This window comes from Mauremys reevesii, linkage group 7 (assembly GCF_016161935.1).
Source record: "Mauremys reevesii isolate NIE-2019 linkage group 7, ASM1616193v1, whole genome shotgun sequence".
Lineage (NCBI taxonomy): Eukaryota > Metazoa > Chordata > Testudines > Geoemydidae > Mauremys > Mauremys reevesii.
The window spans coordinates 107,451,656-107,469,452 of NC_052629.1; the positions used below are offsets into that span (position 1 = coordinate 107,451,656).

At 46.0% G+C, this 17,797-nt stretch overlaps 1 long non-coding RNA gene across 5 annotated transcripts in view; it reads left to right on the plus strand.

Moving 5' to 3' along the window:
• The window catches only part of LOC120409577, a 30,533-nt gene that overhangs the window by 1,252 nt on the left and 11,484 nt on the right, over positions 1-17,797 (plus strand). For 3 of the 5 annotated variants that reach the window (XR_005601354.1, XR_005601355.1, XR_005601352.1), the window contains exon 1: positions 2,990-3,435. The exons of 1 other annotated variant lie outside the window; for it this stretch is intronic. This is a non-coding gene — a long non-coding RNA (uncharacterized LOC120409577). Of the gene's footprint in view, positions 1-2,989; positions 3,440-17,797 lie in introns of those variants that run through there. One more of the 5 variants, XR_005601353.1, reaches the window with a different exon arrangement.

The window sequence follows — 17,797 nt, forward strand, 5'->3', positions numbered from 1 at the left end:
GTCTGTCTTGTATGTTTTTAAGTTGTAAACTCTATAGGGCAGGGACTGGCTGCTACTCTGTACAGTACCAAGCCTAATAGGGCCCCATTCATGGTTGGTCCTTAGTAGGGTGACCAAATGTCCCAATTTTATAGGGACTGTCCTGATTTTGGGGTCTTTTTCTTGTACAGGCTCCTATCACCCCTCACCCCCTGTCCCGATTTTTCACACTTGCTGTCTGGTCACCCTAGTCCTTAGGCACTACAGTAATAAACATGATTCTTCTTCTTCTTCTATCAATTTAGCTACTGCCTCTTGAGTGGGTGGATTTACTACAGTGAAGGAAAAGCCCCTCCTATTACTGTAGTAAGTATCTATAGTACAGTGGAGTAACTGCAGCATTGGAATTGTGCCACTGAACAGTGTCCCCCTCTACCACATGAATCCCTCACTGGGAATGGATTGTGGTAGTGGCCCTTAGGGACTACAGAGCAGCATGGTTCCAAAGAGGGCCCTGGGCTCTGTCAGTGTCCTAGTGTGCCAGAGCACTATCAGCAGCACCCTGACCACTGACACTGCTGTAGCCTGAAAAAGGCTGCAGTCCCAACTGGAGGCTATTATACACTTTCTGTTGGGGAATTGTGAGCACCTGGATGGTAATCAGTGGGTTAATGAGGTGATGAAAGGATATAAGTCGGAGGAACAGGAAGTAACTGAGGGCTCAGAGGGTAAAGTTCTGAAGGTGGGATATATGGGTTGCCTTGCTGTAAGCCTGCAAGATAATTTGTAAGAAAAGAATAAATATGCACCTTGGTGAAAGGATAATTTGATGTGTGTTTGTGACCATGAGATTGTGGGAACTGGCCAGGCAGTAGGATACATGTGGTAGTGACAGATACCCTGTGAGTCACAGATCTCAAGCCATCTATAGGTTTAGGGCAATGGCTCTCAAACTTTTTTACTGGTGACTTCTTTCACATATGAAGCCTCTGAGTGTGACCCCCTTATAAATTAAAAACATTTTTATGTATTTAATACCATTATAAATGCTGGAGGCAAAACAGGCTTTAGGATGGAGGCTGACAGCTTGTGACCCCCTCCCCCCCGTAATAACCTTGTGACCCCTTGAGGGGTCCCAACCCTCAGATTGAGAACCCCTGGTTTAGGGGCTGAATGTACTGCCCTTCTGGCAAATACAATCTCACTATCTGGCTCCTTCCCCTTTCCCAATGAATGTTTCACAAGAACTTGAAAAGGAAAGATGTGTGGAGTACAGGGGCATTTTCAGTGGTCCACATGGGGCCCAAAATCAGTGCAAATGGTAAGCAGCATCTTTTGTGTCACTGAATTTAGCCCATTTTGCTGTTGGACAACTACAATCTTACAAAAGCCTAAAGCAGGGGTCAGCAACCTTTCAGAAGTAGTGTGCTGAGTCTTCATTTAGTCACTCTAATTTAAGGTTTTGTGTGCCAGTAATATGTTAACATTTTTAGAAGGTCTCTTTCTATAAGCCTATAATATATAACTAAACTATTGTTGTATGTAAAGCAAATAAGGTTTTTAAAATGTTTAAGAAGCTTCATTTAAAATTAAATTAAAATACAGAGTCCCCCAGACCTCTGGCCAGGATCTGGGCAGTGTGAGTGCCACTGAAAATCAGCTTACGTGCTGCCTTCAGCACATGTGCCATAGGTTGCCTACCCCTGGCCTAAAGGAAAATTGAAGGCTCAGAACTGATCTGATTTAGCTGCAGGAATAACTGAATGTTATAAATAACCAAACTAGTTGAATTTTTAAATATCCACTTTCTTTCTTGTATCCATTACTCTCCCCTTTTCAAAACAATGCAATCTTGGTTCAATTATGTACAGAAAATCAAACAGCCAAGAAAATGAATGCAGAATCCTAGTTACGGTCACTTTCCTGTTTAGCATGGAAAGTGCAGTCTCAAAACCCATTTGCTCTGAAAAGCAGAGGAGAGATTTTTATGGTGCTGTAAAAGAAAGAATTGCTCCAGTCAGATACTGCTCCCCCATGCTGTTAGCATATTTTATTGTATATAATAAACTTTTAGCTGATTTTTAAAAGGGTGTTTGATTTTTTTTTAATGCTAAGAGGGCACACTGATCAAAAACTCTTAAGAACCTGAACGTTTTTGAAAAACAATTTTACTGGTTTTATTTTAAAACATAAGAAAAAGCCTCAGCCCATATGGACTGGAAAGAGGGAAACAGTAAATTGCTGCACTGAAGCAAGACATGACAATTAATTTAAGTATAACAACAAATTTGGAGGACATCCAACTTCACTGCTTATCGGTTTTTCATCCTGTATAGCTGCTTATCTATTTATCTAAGGATTTTTAGGGTGCTCTTTACCCAGGTGCCTAGGGGCCATATGTAAGGGAAAGGAAGAAATTAAAAGAATGAGAATGAAAATGGGATCAATTTGGAGAACTCTTTAACTAGCTTATTTGTCATGCTACTATCTGCAGGTCCAGTTTCAGGATCAGGCCTAGATGAGTAAATATCTGATTTTATTACTATGACCTTTTCCCCACCTCTCCCTTTCCCTGACAGTTGTTTACTGACCTCACTTGTTGTTTCACATCTGTAGTTAGCATCTTTCTCTGCAAACAATGAGGTATGTTAGTCACCAGCCTGAGCATTTGCAGATTTGAGCTCTGAGGCCGCAGTCCTGTGACTTGTTCTACCTGGCAAGGGTCAGCCTGTACTGATCAATTTAGAGGGTAGAGACATTAGATTGTAACCTCTCTGGGGCAGGAAGCATGCCTTTACTTGTTTCTGTAAGGCACTGGGATGGGGGTGTCCACCACACACAGGGCAGAGCTTGTAAATTAGGGTAATTACCGGTAACCTATTAGACTGTCCCTGGGGAAGAGCTGGGGACTGAAGGACTGATTGGAGATGGAACCCAGCTGAAGAGGAATAGGAGGGACTGGTATAAAGTCAGTAAGTTGACAGTAGAAAGGTGATTGCATTAAGAAAGTCTGTAGCCACCTTTGTGCATTAGAGGAAATCCACAGAAAGAGTAAGACCCTGTGAGCCTAGCCCTGAGGGAAGGGCATACCCACAGAGAGAAGGATGGAGAAGAAAGCCTATGGGAAGCAAGTAGGAAGCAGCCTGGGGGAGAGCAGCAAGGCTGGGGACTGAGCAGACCTTGACTGTGTGTTAGGGTCACTGGGCTGGAATCTGGAGTGGTGGGTAGGCCTGGGTTCTCCTACTAGCCCCCGGTGGAGTGGTATTGTCTGGACAACAGGTACAGTGAGACGCTATACTCCAGAAGGGGAAGTCACACAGTGACCTGGCCATAGCTCCTGGAGCGAGAGTGGGACTTCAGAGTGAGAGAGAAGACAACGGGGAAGAGTCTGCAAGTGAAGGTGTCGGACCTGAAAGAGAGAATTCCCAGAACAGCCAGGAAGAGGTGCTACTGGTGGTGAGTGAGTACCCTGACAAGCATCTAACCCACTTCGGGGCACTCAAACAGTAATAGAAAACCCACAAAGAGGTAGAATGATGGCCTTCTGACAGACCAGTGCCATGCTGGAATAAGCCAATGGTGGTGTGCCTCTGCCAGAGATAATTTTACCTCACAAGTGACATCTCAGTCCAGTAAATCCTAGCTTCCTAACTACATGTTAAATATTCCAGTGAAGTAGACAAAGTGGATTTGATTATCACTCTCCCAGGGGAGAGATCTTGGTATTATCTAAATTTATACTAGGCAGCACAAGGCATTTATGCAGACAGTGAGTCACTGGGTGAGGAAAACGACAGTCTGTGTAAATGCAGTCCTTTTTTCATTGTTACAACAGAAATTGTTTGTTCCTGCAGTACTAGCTACAGGGCACAGACCTCACTTAAGTTAGCATCACTCTCATTAAAGTCACCACGATACACTAACAATCATGTGAACAAGAGATGGTCTCAGGATGCAAGAATTTGGATCCAATTTTGGAATTAGATGTTTGGTGGGGTTTGGATCTGGCACGTTGGTTCTCATAACTGGATACTCAGACTGGATTTGCCATTGTCAAGTTCTTCGTGGGTAGGGACATACAAGCTGGGAATCTGACCCTCACTGTCCATTTTGGCCCCACTCTGGCTAGCTATGTCTGGGATGATGCTCAATTATGCTGAAGTGAATTTGAATTCCCACAGATGCCAGTTCCATCATTTAGACTTTTCATCACCCTCCCCAGGGTACTTGATATTAATTGTGGAGCTGTTTTCTTTTTTCATGGTGTACGAAAAAAAATTCCTTTATGGTTTGTGTCTTCTATGGATATATTGAGGCTCAATTTGCTGTTTTAAAGCTATTGGAATAAACTGCGTAGTATATGTGTGTGGCCATCCTCTACTGGATGGCAGCAGAACTGCTCAGCGGTGTGTTATAGGCCCTATATTTCTAACAGCTAATCTAATGGTACATAGCAATAGCTTTAGCATAAATGGTATGGGGCCTATATTTCTGGCACAGGAGGATCTGAATTCTGTCTGTATAACACAGAAGCAATGCAGCAGAACCTGACAGCAATCCTGAAGTCCTAGGTGTCCATGAATTTGTTTGTCCGCTGTATTTATTCTGTGATATGAACATAGACATTCCAGAATACTAGGAACTGTATCCTGAAGCTTGACTCAAGAGTGCTTGATACAAGTTGGAGGCAAAGGGGTGGGGATGAAAAGTTGATTTTTAAGTCACCTTTGTGTTCTGATTCTGGGCTGCTCTACCCTGGAGTTGGACTAGTCCCCAGGTACAAATTAAAGCAATGTGGAGGCTGATCTAAGTAGTAGTGGCAGCTTGGGATCACCAGGATGCAGAGAGGGAATGGTGGCTCTATGCCATCCAAATGTCCCCCTGTTCTGGGGGGGAGCCTCCTTCGTCTGGGTTAGCTAGCTTTAGGACAGGCAGCTTTGTGCTGGTGGAGGGGTGCTAAGCTGCCTTGCTGCACTGGGAACTCTCAGGTGGAATCAAAGTGCTGATTCTCAGTTATAACCCTGTTACCCCACTGTTTTGCTTGGCCCAGCCCACTTTATATGTACGTCTGAGCCAGTGAAAGACTCATCTCTCATACAAAGAGGTGTCTCAAAATAACTGTCCAAGGGAGGCTAGAATTTCTGGAAGGGCTTAAAAAGCACTAGGATGGCTTAAGAGCTGTGATCTGAACAATCTGTGAGTGAAGTTTGGATGTGAAGAGAAAAGTAGAGAAGAGTGAAATAACTTGGGAATGTGGGAGAAGAGAGAAAATATTGGAGGGCAGAACTGGGGATGTTTTCTGTGGAATTAAAAGTCAAAGTAACCTATCAGGAGTAGAATTTTAAATTAACATGGGTGTATACATGGAAGTAGGTGAAGAAAATGCAGAGGCCGCCTATGATATGATTTGTAAATGCCACCAGATGGCGGAATAGGCACATCTAAAATAGCCTAATGCCTGGTGCACAACTACATAGAGAACATTTCACTGCATGTTGTTCTGCTTAACTGTTAATGTTGGCTTTCATTATTTATGGAGTACGTGAGATAACCTGGCTTGTCTAGTTAGAGCACCAGACTCAAAATCATCCTTGCAGTCTAGTACTTTTACTATTAGATTTTCCAGAGGATGTGACAATCAGAGAGCAGCAAATGGTTTGCTTTAACTCTATCCTTCTCCAATACTTTACCAACAGGTAAATCAACTGCTGGCAATGTTAAATACTTTAAAAGGCTTGTTGTAAAAAGTAGTCAGGATGGTTAGAGATTAAAAAGATAGTAGATTATTCATGGGATTGTCTAATATCTGCTATAAATGGGGCCGGGAACTAATTACACAGGTTTATGGTGGGCGTGGTACACATCAGGAGCTAACTGCATTGACAAAGCAGTGTACGGAGCCCAGAAATGGAATAGCTGGACTGTTACTGACCGGGACTGAAGTATATACCCAGAGGTAACTGTGCATGACAGCTATCTGCATTATCCCCAGCCTAAGTCTGTGTAATCAGTTCCCTGCTTCTGCAGGCATCCAATTCACTGCAAACATTCAAACCAAACCCATCCTCTGGGAAGGAGCATGCCGTGTCTCCCAGTCTGAAACCAAAGATTTTTCAAAGAACTGGTCTCTACTATGTATGGCTTACTAGCCAAAGCTCCAGTTTTTATGGTTTCCACCAGTATAACTGAGATTATGAGAGAACCTCTTAATGAATCTGTTTGAATTAGAGATAAAAAGCCACAATGTGTCAGTCATTCTAGACAGAAATTTTTCTTTTCCTAGTAGTTTTAAAATTAAAGTCTGTTAGTGTGCATGTCATTGAACTTCTGTCCTGATTTTGGAGCCTTTCATCAAGTACACAGACTCCTTTACATGAGTGGTTCTCAATCGAGGTACATGTACCTCTAGAGATACGCAGGGGCCTTCTAGGGGGTACATCAACCCATCTGCATATTTGCCTAGTTTTACAACAGGCTAAATAAAAAGCACTAGCGAAGTCAGTAGAAACTAAAACTTCATGCAGACAATGACTTGTTCATACTGCTCTATAAATGATATACTGAAATGAAAGTATAATATTTATATTCCAATTGATTTATTTTATAATTATATGGTAAAAAATGAGTAAGTATGTAATATTTCCATAATAGTGTGCTGTGACACTTGTATTTTTAGGTCTGATTTTGTAAGCAAATAGTTTTTAAGTGAGATGAAACTTGGGAGTATGCAAGACGAATCAAATTCCTGAAAGGGGTGCAATAGTCTGGAAAAATTGAGAGCCACTGCTTTACATGACTGTTGATACTGGTCCTGTAACTACAAAGATATATTATACTGAGAATTGTATAGGTAACAACTAGGATAAAATTGGTAGGCCAAATTCAGTTGTGATCTGTAAAGTGGTGTGTTAGACCCCCAAGTGTAAATTCTGGCTCTATTTACACTTGCGTAACTCTATTGCAGTCAGTGGAGATTGGTCTTAGACTGGCATAAATGAGAATAGATTTTGGCTGCCTTGCACTTGTTCAGACTCACTAACACTCTATGGTTTCGGTAGACCCAAGAGCGTAGGGCTGACCATGCTTATGACTAAGTTTTTTGCTGGCATAGGTATGTCAGATAGGGTGTGTGTGTGTGTATTAAATACATCTCGCCTACATAACTATGTCTGCAAAATCCCCAAGGTCAAAGTTGTTTGTATGCTGCATCTCCAGTAGGGGGCTTTGCAGATACAGCTGTACCAGCAAAGGCTCTGTAGTTTAGAAAAGCCCTGAGTTAGCATAAGGGAGCCCAGGGCTGCCCTGGGGCAAGGGCAATTTGCCCCAGGCCTGAGGGGCCCCCATGAGTGGGGTCCTTCACTCGCTCCAAGGCCCCCGGAGCTTCTTCCGCTCCCGGTCTTCGCCAGCGGGGGGTCCTTCCGCTCTGGGGCCGAATTACCGCCGAAGCGGGACCCACCACCAAAGTGCACCCAGCTCTGACAGGGAGACAGACTGACATAAAGAGACATAAAGAGAAACTTTCTGAAAGGGAATTAGTCATTGCAGTATCCCCATGTGGAAGGTGGATAGATCCCTAGCTGGCAATCAGGTGTGCCAATAGGCTGCTTTATTGTTTATGATCTGTTTTCTCTGGAATGCTTTAGTTCTAAATAACTAATACTGGGCTTCCAAGAGGCTGTTTGGTCAGTAATTATCATTGTCATTACTTTCAGAGGGAACAGAATAGCAGTGTCTGCACATAAATCTAATCCTGGTTGATACATAGGGGACCTCAACTCAGGGCCCAGTCTGAGAGACGGAGAATCATGTGCTTCCACCAAGAGACATGTGGCTGCTAGAGAGGATTGAGACTGAGGGGTCAAAGATGCAGTTAGTCTGGTAATTGTGACACAAACACACTAGAAATATATCCCACCTAGGTGTAGTCATGTTATTTGCCTTGTTTTAATATTCTCTGTGGTATTTAGGATGCTAAATTACACAGAATCTAATCCCATTAAAAGAGAGTTAAGATTTAAAGTGGAGATGCTCCTTGATGATGATCTGTGTAGCTTGCAAGTGCCTTTTAACACATGCTCAATAAACTGGAGCTGGTTATTGTAAACATTTTTATACAAAGCAAAATGGTCTGCTTGCTCGGTGTGGGAAGGACTCCATAATTCTTCTGCTGTTTGAAGAGTCATCTGTCAAAAGTGACAGCATGATGGTTTGTAGGAGCTGCAACTAAAAACTTGTCAAACTTCGTTTGAATGATTTGCCTATTAAGTGCTTCAGTGTTGTCTAACATTCCCGGCATGTGGGGCAAAGTAACTTACCTGGCTCACATCTTTGTGTGAGCTGACCCTTCCCATGCTGCTAGAAGAATCGGGGGGGTATGTCTACACTGCAGTAAAACACCCACCACTGGCCTGTGTCCGCTGACTCTGGCTCACAGGGATCGGGCTTCAGGGCTATAAAATTGCAGTGTAGATGTTTGGGCTTGGGCTGGAGCCTGGGCTCTGGGACCCTCTCTACTCACAGGGTCCCAGAGCTCATGCTTCAGCCTGAGCCCAAATAGCGACACTGCCATTTTTATAGCCCCACAGTCCGAACCCTGTGAGCCCAAGTCAGCTGACCCGGGCCAGCCACAGGTGTTTTATTGCGGCGTAGATGTACCCTGGCTCCCCCGTCCCTACCGCTGTACCAATGTTGCAGTGGAATGTTGGTACACCTCTACCCCGATATAACGCTGTCCTCGAGAGCCAAAAAATCTTACCGTGTTATAGGTGAAACCGTGTTATATTGAACTTGCTTTGATCCACTGGAGTGCGCAGCCCCCCCCCCACACACACACAGAGCACCGCTTTACCACATTATATCCAAATTCGTGTTATATCGGGCCGCGTTATATCAGGGTAGAGGTGTACTTTAAAGGAGGCTGAGATGTATGTGAAGGAGGGGAGCAGAGGAAGATTCAGAATCCACAAATAATATCATTTGACTATATTTATCATTATATTTTATTGAAAGTAATAATTAGAGGGGCGACCAAGGTGCACAATTCAGTTCTAGCTCAGGACCCCTGTTCAGATCCCAAACAAACCTGTATTTGGGAGTCTTGGGACTTGGGGGTTTGGTTCAGCTGTCTCCATTAGCCCTACTTGTCATCTTTTCCATACTGATTAGCGCAGCGACCAGCTCAAATGTTGAGAGCAACATATCTAAAAACAACATGCAGATTGCACCTTGGTTATCAACTTACTGCTAGACAAAAGGAGCTACCTGCCTGACAGTGATCAATTTCTATTTCTCGCAGACCGTTATTGCTGTCACTTTCAACACAATCTCCTCATCAAAAGAGCTTGTTCAAGTGATACGCTTACATTTTGCCTTGACTGCGCCTACTTTGAGAGCTTTCATAAAAGTATGATTATAACTTTCATTTCTCTTTGATCTTTCTCTTTCGTCTTCTTACAGTAGCTTTGGCAATAATCTCACATAGCCTCAGCTTCATAAATTAGTCAAATGGTTACTTGGTGTGTCCTATGTTGTCTTTTTATGTTGTAGACAATGTCTTAAAATCAAGTTGCCTCCATCTCAACTCCCCAGTCCTAATCCCACACTGTCCCTGTAGCCCCCAAGTGCTGGGCTAACTGAACATACGCAGCTAGGACAGCATTAGGCAGATGAGAATAAGCTAACTCCTTTTGATGTGATGGGTATGGATGCTGGCTTATGTCCGCTCCGTTTTGTAGCAGTGCTCGCACTGCATGTAGGACTCTTCATTTATTAGGACTTAGGGTGACCAAATATCAAGTGTGAAAAATTGGGACAGGAGGTGGAGGTAATAGGTGCCTGTTATAAGACAAAGCTCTGAATATTAGGACTGTCCCTATAAAATCGGGACATCTCATCACCCTATTAGGACCAAATCTCCACTCTTTCCTGAGAGCCTTCATTGCTCCAATGCACACAGGAAACTTTGCAGTTTGGTTTTGACCCTCTGTGACACTTTGGCTTTGTGTATATGAGAGGGAGAAGGCTGTCGCCCTCTAGAGGCAGGGCCGGCAAAGAGGTTGGAGGACCTAACTAGCAGTTAAGGCCCCAGTTCAGCAGTAGGTATTAGGACTGCTGAATCAGCATCTAAGGGAGGTCCTATTTAGCTCAAGGGAGGGAAGTGGGAGTCTTGTCTTTTGTTGGTCAGCAGGAACGTGATTCACCTTCTGTGTGTTTGCTGTTTCCTTCAATGTTGATGTTGCTCACGAATGTGAATCTCCCCCTCCCCGCCCCCTCCCCCTCCACACACAAACAAACACCTGAAGAAGAAACAGTTATACAGAGCTGTTTGTTTAGTTGTTGTTAACTTGGGGCCAGAACCGCAGCTGATGTTAATCAGCATAGCTCCATTTGACTCACTGCACTGATTGATGTCAGCGGGGGGTCAGGCCCTTGGTTTTTTCAGAGGTCCAGCAAAACTCCAAAGACATGGGGGTTTGGTTGGTTTGGGGTTTCATTACAAACTCAGTTTTGTCAAGAGATCTGCTGTGGGTCACAAGCCTGGGCCCAGTTCTGAGTGAACATGGGGCTAGTATAGTGTTTAGTATCAAAGCCTTGAAAGAGGAGTTTCCCATTCTTCTGATGCAAACCCAGGAGAGACTCCTCCATTTCCCCTGAATCGTGCTTTGGGATGTAAGGCCTAATTCTGATCTCACACCAGCGTAAATCAGGAGCAGCTCTCCTGAGTCACAGTTTGCTCCCCATCCTAGTCCTGGGACAGCACAGCTACACCGTATGTGCTACGCCTTACTTGAGCTAGACTGCAAAGTGCCAGTCCGGGCCTCAGTGACTGAAATATGCTCTTGGCCTTCTGATTAAGATCAGTCAAACTGTTTAATATCTGACATGTCGGGGGCTGTGTCTAGTCTACGCAGGTGGACAGAATCTATCCTCTAAGACATTTCCATCTCTACCGCGTCTGATCTTTTATGTTCCAAGTGAGCTGCTACCTGCTCAGCCACAAACGGGGATTCTGTCAGCAAGTTGTTTTTTCCTAGTTTTCTTCTTGAGCTCTTTAGACAGCAACGGTTTTTATCAAGAGAAACAGACCTGAATGGCTTTATGGAATCCAGAAATACCCTTCCCCAGTCTGAGTTACAGTGCAGCCCTGAGTACAGTACAGTACCCCCACCGTCTCAGAGACCTTTCCCCTTCCAACTCTTTTCATAGGGATTCCATTTGAGAGCTTGGTGGAACCTTCAGTCTCCAATCCTCCCTCATAACTCGCTGCAGACATTGTCCCATGCAGAGTAAACTCCATCCACCTCTAGCCTGCCACATTTCTATTCCTTAAGAACAAGCTGACTTTCTCTTTGCATCCTCTCTGTGCACTGTCACTGGTTATAGTAGAACTTGATTCTGCCTCAGCACTTCTGGTGTGTGGTGCCTCCATTTGACTGCTCTGGAGCAGGGAGTTGTTCATTAGAATGGTCTAACTCAGTGATCACCAACCAGTAGATTGCAATTGACTGGTCAGTCGTGGAGCCTCTGACAGATGATCTCGGTCTCAGTCTAGGGTTGCCAACCCTCCTGCAGCCAAACCCGGAGATCAGTCACTAACAGTCCAATGGCATAACAGGGCTAAGGCAGACTTCCTGCCTGCCATGGCCCCACGCTGCTCCCAGAAGCAACCAACATGTACGGCAGTGGCTCCTGGGGTGCAAGGGGGTCTCTGTTCACTGCCCTCGCCTGCAGGCACCGCCTCCACGGCTCCCATTGGCCAGGAATGGGGAACCATGGCCAATGGGAGCTGCAGAGGCGGTGTCTGCGGACAGGGGCAGCGGACGGAGCCATCTGCCCCTCTCCCCCCAGGAGCAGCTGCCAGACATGCCAGCTGCTTCCAGGAGTGGTCCGGGGCCAGGGGAGGCAGGGAGCCTGCCTTAGCCCTGCTGTGCCGCCGCCCGGGAGCTGCCTGAGTAAACAGTGCCTGGCTGGAGCCTGCACCCCTCCCACACTCCAACCCCCTGCCACAGCCCTGAGCCCACTCCTGTACCCAAACTCCCTCCTAGAGCCTGCACCCCAACCCTCTGCCCCAGGCTCAGCTCAGAGCCCCTCCCACACTCCAAACTGCTCAGCTCAGCCCCAGCCCAGAGCCCACCCCCGCCTGCACCCCAACCCCCTGTCCCAGCCTGATGAAAGCAAGTGAGAGGAGGGGAGAGTGAGCGACATAGGGAGGGGGGATGGAGGGAGCAGGGCGGAGCCTCAGAAGGGGCAGGGCAGGGAGCATTTGGGTTTGTGTGATTACTGTTATTTCTACATTTTCTTTGAGGTAGATCCTGGGTTGCACTTAAATTCAAAAAAAGGATCTTGTGTTTAAAAATGTTGGAGACCACTGGTGTATGACTTCAAAAGTGCAGTTGGCAATGTAATTTTTGCAGAGTGAGTCACTGGGTGAGCAATGCCTTCTAGCTTTGTTGATGTTGTTTCATCAGCTCAAGGAGTTTGAGTGCCATTTACAAAATAATAATAAAGGGTTTTGTTGGGACCGCATGTCCCTATGAAATGCTCAGCCAATGGTAATTATAATGATATAAAATGGAGGTTGAGCATTTGTCACAGCATCATGCTCAGGAGGGTGGAGGGGCATGGCTTTAGGGATGAGAGAGGTTTACAATGTGTTGAGAGGTATTAATTATGCAGCTTGTCCCCATCTCCCCCCAGCCAAAAAACAACCCACGTTGGAGAAGTTTGTAAGGGATGCTGCTGGGGAATCAAACTCCTTTATGCTTCAGTAGTTGGTGATGATTCTGGAATGTGAAACTTTAGCGGAGTTGCTTAGCTCTGCAACTCTGAATTGTAAACGTTCTTGTTACTGCTGGACATATGACATTGCATTATTGTTCCAGGTCACATATTCTGATCATGGATCTAATCCAATGCCCAGTGAAGGCAATGGAAAAATTCCCACTGACTTTGAGCATTGGAGTGAGAATTATAACTATTATTCCTAAAATGCCACTGGTTTGTAGGCAAATAAAAAACCCAAACACGGATTTAAGGTGCTTTCAAGGCTGAATTCCTACTCTGTCACTTCGAGTGCAGAAGGCGGGGGCCCGCAGGGATTCAAAAATTAATACTTGCTACTCCAGGCTTGTATTAAACTCCCAAGGTTACAGCTTCTCTCTGACCTTGGCTTGGTAAACGCTGCCACCACCCAAATGCTAAAAAAAACCCTTGAACCAAGAAGGAGCACTTGGGAATTCCTCCCTGTGGGGTACCCTCAAGCCCTTTCACCCCCTGCCCCCTGGGGAAGAGCTGAGAAAGAAAACAAAGGAAATTAGCTGTTGCCATCAGCTAATCAAACAGCATATGCACAAACCTCTTAGGACACCAAAAATCCAATCCTGTTCTTAAAAAAGGTGTATTTTTTTCCTTTTTGTTTTTAATAAAATTAAGCACCCAAAATAGCTTTCTTGGGGGTTCAGCTTAAAGGTTACAAGCAAACAAAAGCATCTGGGGTTAGCACAGCGGAGACCCACAAGCCGAAATAAACCGATCTAAACATTCCCTATCCAAATGATTCCTTCTAGGTATGGAAGATAATTTTTCATACCTGGTTCAACCTTACACAGCATTCCTGCTTATAGCATTGCTGTTCCGTGTCCCTGCAGCCCAGAGAGAACAGACAAAAGGAAAGTTTCTTTCCCAATTTTAAAAAGCTCTAGCCTTCCCATTAGCTCTTTTTGGTCAGGTGCCCACTTTTTTTTTCTTTACTTAGGGGACATTTTAACCCTTTACATGTAAAGCAAGTAGAGAACAGCTACCAAGAGGGATTTTACAGCCAACTGGCTGGCTGGGTGCCCATCAAAAGGGAGCTCCCCCCCACCACACACACCCACACACTTTATTTATCACAGGTGCTTACAACTGAAAGCCCTGATCCTGCAAACACTTCAGAACCTGTAGTTTCATGGGGTATGTCTATGCTGCAAAAAAAAACCCATGACTCTGTGTCTCAAAGCCTGGGTCAATTGACTCTGGCTTGTGGGGCTATGGGGCTAAAAGTAACAGGCTGTAGCCTGGGCTCTGAACCCCTGAGAGGGGGGAGGGTTAGAGTCTGATCCAGGGCTGGAGTCTGCAGTTCCTAGTGCAGGGGTTGGCAAACTACGGCTCGGGGGCCGCATCCAGCCCTTCAGACATTTTAATCTAGCCCTCAAGCTCCACCTGGGGAGTGGGGTTGGGGGCTTGCCCTGCTCTGCCTGTGCTGTGGCTCCTCATGGCTCCAGAAGCAGCGGCATGTCCCCGCTCCACCTCCTATGCATAGGGGCAGCCAGGGGGTGCCGCACACTGCCCCTGCAGCTCCCATTGGCTGGCAGCTGTGGCCAATGGGAGCTGCAAGGGTGGCACCTGTGGACGGGGCAATGCACAGAGCCCCCTGGCCACACCTCCACGTAGGAGTCAGAGGGGGGACATGCTGCTGCTGCTTCCAGAAGCTGCTTGAGGTAAGCGCTGCCTGGAGCCTGCACCCCTGACGCTCTCCTGCACCCCAGCTCTGATCCTACTCTCCGAACCCCTTGGTCCCAGCCCGGCACATCCTCCAGCACCCCCAACCTCTCATCCCAAGCCCCACCCCAGAACCTGCACCCCCAAGTGAAGCCTTCACCCCCACACACTCCCCAACCCCCACTTTTGTGAGCATTCATGGCCCGCCATACAATTTCCACACCCAGATGTGGCCCTCGGGCCACAAAGTTTGCCCACCCCATCCTAGTGCATGGAGTGCATATAGAGCATGACCCCAAATAACTAACAGGGTTCAATCCCCTTGCCACCCATGGTGCCAGCTTCCATGGGAGTCGCTTACATCAGCAAATTAGTGTTGTGCTCTTCCCAGTGGCTTTGCACCATTTGCTAAATTCCTTTTTTATAGTTCAGAAAAAGACAATCCTGAGTGGATTTAAGCAGGACACTCAAATATAGCTTTATTTTGCCTAGTGCCCTTCATGCAAATTGTATCCTCTGAACAGCTTTACAGAGTTTAATAATACCGCTTAAGTGAAATAAGAAATGACAGCAGAGGGGGAAAGAATTGAAGACACAAGTGAGAAGAGACATTTATGGAAGAGATTTGGATAGAGAGAGTCTGAGGCAGAAAAGCAATTGCAGGCTATTCATGAAAGGCTCTTGAGCCAACAGTGCCAAACTTATGAGCAGGGACATTAAGAAGAGAAGCCAGCTGGAGAATAGAGAGCAGATCTGTGTGAGTGACTGAAGCAAGTTCATTATCAAACACAGTCACAGGTCTAGCCTTTATAAGATATATAGTGAGACAACACAGGCAATAGCTATGTTATAAGCAGCATAGTGGCTGTTCTCATAGAGCATGAGGGCATGCAGGGAAGAGAGGTAGTAGCATAAACTGAGTGATGCAAAAAGCAGAAGAAATAATATGGGTCAAATTTGGCAAGTGCAAAGGGACCTGAAACCAGCCCAAAGGGCTCCACAAGCATGGGAGAAACCTGGACTAGAATAAAGTCAGCATTGCAGGCTTTGTCGGTGCCTCCTGTCTCCCCTCCCAGAGTAGGAGATAAGCAAAGGGTGAGAAGGGGGCAGGACCAGAGTGTGGTACACTCCACTAATTCTTGGCCGGCAGAACAGTCCTTAAGGGATTATTCTAACTGGTGCATGTTAGAGCAGCCCTAATTTGTACTATGGGCTGCTTTGCACCCCTTCTCCCCCAGCCAGACAAGGGTCAAGGAAGGTATGAGGGTGACTTAGTCACTATTTGCTTTTCTGCCCCAGCTGCCCTCTGCATGAGCTCAGTGCGGGTAAGATTTTTTTCCAAAGAGCTCAGGGCCAGATTGCAGGTTAGTGGTGAGTCAGTGAGCTCTAACTGTCCGGTTACAGCACACGTATGATTATTTCTAATGATGTTGGCCCTGGCTCATTGATAAATCGACCTCTCGAGTGCTCTCCTGTCAACTCCTGTACTCCAGCGCTGTGAGAGGCGCAGGCAGAGTCGACGGGGGAGCCGCAGCAGTCGACTCACTGCGGTGAAGACACCATGGTAAGTTGATCTAAGCTACATTATTCACATAGCTGAAGTTGCATAACTCAGATCGATTTCCCCTCCCCACGCCCACCCCCAGTGTAGACCAGGGCTCAGAAATCCAGTCAGAACTATGGCTTTGGAAAAATAAACCCTGATCTCTAGCCTCAGCTACTCAAGAAGGTGAGAACATTTCCTGACACTCACACCATGGGAACACGAGTCTCTTCATACTCATAGGGCATATTGGGTTTATACTGAGAGAGGAATGTCTCTGGGTCAGATTGTCAAGGGCTCAGCACCCCGCACTGGCTGGGGCTATATTTTCGAAAGAGCTCAGCTCCTAATTAGGCACCTAAAGAAGGGCCAGATTTTGAGAAGTGCTCAGTACCCAATATGGCCACTAAATTTGGGTCCTAACCAAGAGCTGGTGTGGATATCAGGATATATTCTTGCCTTCTTGAGAAGCTGATACTAGAGTTCAGGGTTTATTTTTCCCAAGCCATAGTTCTGACTGGATTTCTGAGCCTTTTCAAAGGGAACGAGGTTCACTGAGCCAAGGTTGACATTATTAGAAATAATCATGCGTGTGCAGTGGCCCGACAGTTAAAGATCTCACTGACTCAACCACTACCCTGCAATTATACAAACGCATATGGAGGAGATTAATAGTGTCCCAACTCTGCCTGCTGAGCTCTCTTCTCAGGCTTGCCACAATCTTTGGTACTCTCTACTGACACTTCCATCTCTGTCCCTACGTGCTCTGTTGTTTGCGTTATTAAACACTGTCACCTGGAGGGCTAGCCTAGTGCCTGCAGTATCAGATTTGAAATACATAGACTCGATGGGGCCACCAGGGTGCAGTCAGACTTGCAGCCTTTCAAGGCTGAGAAGCTGCATTCTGTGTCTTTTCTGGTGAGACCTGATAAACTTGGGTCCATCTGCTGTGCGTGGTGATTAGATCTCTCATAAGAATAGGGTTCTGCCCCAAGGTCCTGGCCAAATTCCTCCCCCACTAAGAGCTGAGGGTATGTCTACACTACGGGACTATTCCAAATTTGCATAAACTGGTTTTGTAAAACAGATTTTATAAAATCGAGTGCGCGCGGCCACACTAAACACATTAAATCGGCGATTTCTGAGCGTTGCACTGTGGGTAGCTATCTATCCCATAGTTCCCGCAGCCTCCCCGCCCCTTGGCATTTCCGGGTTGAGATCCCAGTGCCTGATGGGGCAAAAATCATTGGTTCTGGGTAAATGTCGTCAGTCACTCCTTCCTCTGGGAAAGCAACGGCAGACAAGCATTCCCTGGATTGCCCTGGCAGATGCCATAGCATGGCAATCATGGAGCCTGTTTTGCCTTTTGTGACTGTCACCGTATGTGTACTAGATGCCGCTGACAGAGGCGATTCAGCAGCGCTACACAGCAGCATGCTTTTGCTTTTGCATGACAGCAGAGATGGTCATCAGCCATACTTCACCATCTACCAATCCATAAATTGGTAAAAGATGGGCATGGTTACCAGTCCTTTGCACTGCTCCATCTGTTGCTGTCATAAGTGCTGGCTGTTCTTAGCCAGGGAATGACTCCTGAGTCAATCCCTCCTTTTGGTATCTAAAAATAGAATCAGTCCTGTCTAGAATTTGGGCAAGTGTACTGAGAACTACTGTATCATAGAACCAGAGAGCACAGCTGCTCTGTGTCAGATCCAGCAGAAATTATGAGCTGTATGCTATTCACAGGTGCTCCTGCAACAACCCCACCTGTTGATTCCGTTCTTCCCCCAGCCTTCC